The following is a 4,958-nucleotide window of genomic DNA, read 5'->3' as shown; positions in this document are numbered from 1 at the left end:
TCATTATTTTAGAAATATATTAATTTTGCTGTTTTTCAAAAATTTGTAACCTGGTTCTTTTTACTCCATAGGCGGAATAAAATGAGACGATCACAAGCCAAATAGGTCTAATGTATATTTTTAATTTTAAAGGGATTTTACGAAATAATAGCTATACCCAGTAAACCACAAAACGTAACAAAGCCATGAATGTTACGTAACGCTGGCACGTCCGCACGAACCAGGTACGTAACCTGGGAGGCACACAGAAGCATCTATTTCGCGGGCAAGAACGTAACGGCTGTTTCGTTGCACACTAATACACCGCGGTTACATTTTTGCTACGTATCTAAATTGAATAAAAAAGCGTGTAGGTGTCTTTTATGTTACATACTTATTTAATTAAATTTCCTGCAAATATAGAATATTAATAATAATTTCGGATATTTAGTAATTTTATTAAATATTATCATTTACAATATACAAAATTTACATATTACATAGTTAACATTAGAAAACTAAAATTTGATAGTCCATAAAATGTTAGCCTATAAAAATAATTATTTATTTATTCATAATATGTATTATGTTTAACTCTCTTGGCAACTTCAGTTAAATCAGACTTGGCAAAGTTAAGTCTTGCGTTAAATATGTTCAACTCACTTGCATCTGTTAATGTATCTAAAATAGAACCAAACATCTTAGAAACATTGTACACAAATTTTGAATTGAAAACATTGTGAACAAATTAGTCATTTGTGAACATTACCTCTAAACATACTCATTATTTGAAGTTAATGACTATGTAGTTCCTACGATCATATGACAGAGATAATTATTCCATGAACACACACTCAATTTTCTTGCATTGATTTTATCCTATTAATTTTCAAGTTCTGAATTACCTAAAAGTAAAACACTACAAATTAGTACTGAATCATATTAGTTAAAATTCTCTTCATGTAGAACCTTAATATACCAATTCTGTAATGCAAGATCATCAGGCTCGAAATACTCAACAATTCATGTTCTCTTCAACACTTAATCCATATAATGTGTGATATCCGGTGCATTCTTTGTTTTCCTTCTTGAATGTTTTTAAGTCGTGCTTGTTTCTTTGGTGACAATTTATCTTCTTGATTAGAGCAAATTTCCCTAGTTTGAATTCCATTTTGACATAACCCATAGGGGTTATGAGCACTCTTTCTCTACAATTGAAAAGCAATTTATATCAGTTTTTGCTTAACTGAATAGTTCTGATACTAATAAAATTATAAAGAATATGTATGATACCATATATATTACACTTATCTACCTATAATATTCATATCATATCACTGAATTGAGGTTATGTTTCTGACTGGTGTGTTAGAAATTTCAATTATTACATGACAAATCAATTATCACAATACATGAACAGACTTTGCATTGAAGGCGGCCTATATACTGCAAATGACTAAACATTATTATAATAATTTATAAATTAAAATATATTTCAGTACAATTAGACTCACCTTGTTTGCCGGTTTCATATTAAATACTTTTCCAGCTGACTGTTTAACTAATTTCTACAACTGATTTCGCACTAAATATAAAAGCAATTAATAAATAACGCTTCAATAAAGGAAATATCTTGCATTTCAAACATACACGATAAAATACTCAATTATGCGTCCACGATGCACTGACCGAGTTAACCTATATTTCACTTGACATTTCGATCATAAAACACTTCACGGCTATTTTCAAAGGCAAATGTATGTGACAGTGCAACGTACCACGCCACGTACCGACAGATACGAACAAAGCAGTATTATAAACGTTTAAACTGGTCGACGGTGGTTAAAGCTCACAACTATACGTAACAGCATCGGTTTTTTTACTTAACATCAGTTTCGAAACGAAAGTTACAAAATGAGTTACGTGGATTTAACTTCTGTGGTTTACTGGGTATTAACCAATGCAAACTATATTTAACCTTGATATGGCATTGCTACAAAAAATCAGCAGAAGAGTTGGAATAAATATTTATTTAACATATCTTTTGAGAAATTGCTTTTTTAATTTAATATACTTTTTATTTACTATTTTTTATTGTTGAATCTTAATTAAAATTAACAATATTATATTAGAGTCTCGTAAGCTAAGAAAATACTTCTGTTATGATTTTTCAAACATTGCCGTTTATATCGCGATAGCATTGTTGTAAGAATTAAGGCGATGGTTTAACATCTCCATTCCTTTAGTTTCAAATGTAGTTAAAAACATCCTATCTTTAGTTTTTTTGAACCTTTAAACCCTGCTCTACCATATTTTATAAATTTGATATACAGTCAACCCTCCGTTAACACGGCACTCTGGGTACACGGTTCCCATACTACGCGGAGCTAAAAATCCGACATCCCTGTGATTACACGGACTTCCTATTACACGGTTTTGTTCAACAACCCATAAGTTCCTTGTGCAACCTATGAGTGATTCTAGAAACTTGATATCAAAAGAGTATTAATGTAAGTTTTGTTATCGACTTTTATCTTTTAAACATACATGATTATATAGTAGCTGTATATAGAACACGTTTGAACTGGCTACTGCGTCGCGGCAATTTTTGAAGAAGGTGTCTATGCCATACATGCCATTTAGTCTACATTACTCATACTTCAAGTTGTATTCCTTGGTTTCCATACATCACGTGATACTGCACTATATAAGGTTCCATCATAGAACGCACTACGAATTAGCTTGAATTGTATGTTAAATACGAGTTTTTTATAGCATGGTCCTCATACCGCACGGCACGCCCTTGCCGCGTTAACCGAGGGTTTACTGTACTTCATGAGTCAACTTATATAGACAAAATTTTCAGAAAACAAAGAAGCAATTTCATGTCTTAGTCTCTGTTCAATGTTTTTCAATTTATGTTTTTTTATTTCCACTTTAGATAGTGAGCTTGAATTTAACAACCTTGCTTTTGTTATTGCTTCTGAAAGCGATAATTTTTGCAGCAGGTTTAATTGGCACAGGAGCCTGGCAGCACCAATATGCGCGGAGTTTGAACCTAGATCACAGTAATCAATACTTCAATGTCGGTAAGTTTCAGGACATATTTCAAAAATGTTAATTATTTGAAAAAATAATTAATAGTAAATTAAATTTTAGCTATTAGTGATTTAGTAGTTGATACATTGTGTGAACATTTTTCAGATCATCTGAACAGAGACACAATAAAAAGGGCAACTTCAATTTTTGGCGAATCTCAGATGAATTATAAACATTGAAAGTTTTGAATAAATACTGATCAAAAGTTTGTGATTGAATTCTATTTAAATTTGTGCGTAGACGTATGAATACAAATAATGTCCAAGTATGTAAACATCATATTTGAATTCCAAATGCACTAATAATACATATAATGAAACAAATTAATGTTATTTTCTTGAATTTTTTAAAAAATATTGCAGATATGTATACATACATACATACATAGCATCATTAAGTATGTATGTATACATACAATAGAATATTTATAACATCCCGTAATAGTTATAGTAATGGGCCGAAAATCTAAAATGAAAATTTCTGAAAATTTTAGCATAATGGATGTGTGTGTGTGTGTTTTGTATGACCGCATTTTTTCGTTCATGTTTTTGGGCGCACGTATCAACCGATTTGAATGGTTCAAAAAACATTCGATTCCTATTAATAGGGAGATGTGCTGATTAGTTTTTGGCAAAAACAGGTCCAGCCGTTACGGAGATGAAGAATAAAGAAAGCAGAAAATTGAAATCGAGTTTTTGAGAGAATGGAGCATCCAATTAGAATGATCTAATAAACATTCAATTAGTAATGATTGAGAGAAATGGCTATTCGATTTTGGCAAAGGCAGGCCCGGACATTTCGAAGAAACAGAGCTAAATATACAAAAAATAGCAGTTTTTGAGAGAAAATAGCATCCGAATTAAATGATTCAAAAAACTTTCTGCTTATGTTGGCAAAACAATTGTTTTTGGGAAAAAAAGTTCATCTCATTTTTTTTGGTATCGAAAATAATTAGGATTTCAATTTTAATTTTGGCTAAAGTTTTAAAGCTCACTTATGTACTTTAAATAAATATTTTTTTGACTTTCTTATTCAGTTTATATAATTCTTATAAATATTATACATTTACAGTATTTATAATAATCTATTTAATTTAATTAATATTCCTCGAACATTTCGTTACGGTACGGAAAGTTCCAGCAATTTGCCTTCAGGCACGATGCCATACACCACTAGTTTTCGGTATTTTCGGAAATTAATAAAATTACCGAATATAATGAAATTAACTTCTTATTTCAGTAATGAATTTTATAAATTCATTTGTAAAAATATATCTGATGACAGACCAAAATGATTTGGAAAACAAAACCCATCAATCATTTTTATTTATCACGTCGCTGACTTCATTTTGACGCGATCTGCCAAACTCCCACAGTATTAATACCCTATTACAGATACTGCATAATAAATTATCTTTAGTTCTAGATAAAAAAAACAAGGTTAAGCTAGTGGGGCGCATAGCATCGTGCCTTAAGGCAAATTGCTGGAACTCCCGTACCGTAATTAAACATTTAAAGAATAAAAATAATCAGTTAACAAACATGTCTATGTATAAATGGTGTGGCCTTGATTAGATAATCAGACCCTCCGGAATCGCTTGTATTCTTGAATATGGAGTCCATATTCAAGAATGCCATACTCCATATTATAATATGGACTGTATTTGAAAACTAAAAACGTTCTTTTTCTCTTATAATAACAAACCAAAAAATGACCTCACTTTAAACGTAAAAAGGAAACTTAACAAAAAACTTCTAAACTGAACCAAAGAAGGATAGCAAACTGAAAGCGTAGTGATAACGCACTGGAAGCGAATTGAACACGGAACTGGAAACGCACTATACCCAAACTGGATAGAACCCGAACTGGAAACAAACTAG

At 31.1% G+C, this 4,958-nt stretch overlaps 1 long non-coding RNA gene across 1 annotated transcript; it reads right to left on the bottom strand.

Moving 5' to 3' along the window:
• Positions 1-525: 525 nt before the first annotated feature.
• LOC113383290 lies at positions 526-1,713 on the bottom strand. Its single transcript, XR_003367730.1, has 5 exons — positions 1,494-1,713; positions 1,295-1,425; positions 959-1,187; positions 749-884; positions 526-660 (listed from the first exon to the last, which is right to left on the bottom strand). It is a non-coding gene; the product is annotated as an uncharacterized LOC113383290 (long non-coding RNA).
• Between the last annotated feature and the right edge of the window lie 3,245 nt (positions 1,714-4,958).

The sequence above is a fragment of the Ctenocephalides felis genome, unplaced genomic scaffold (assembly GCF_003426905.1).
Source record: "Ctenocephalides felis isolate EL2017-DRISC unplaced genomic scaffold, ASM342690v1 CF-g0.4_SCAFFOLD_03570, whole genome shotgun sequence".
NCBI lineage: Eukaryota > Metazoa > Arthropoda > Insecta > Siphonaptera > Pulicidae > Ctenocephalides > Ctenocephalides felis.
Note: the sequence above shows the minus strand (reverse complement) of the source record. Positions and strands in the feature narration are given on the sequence as shown.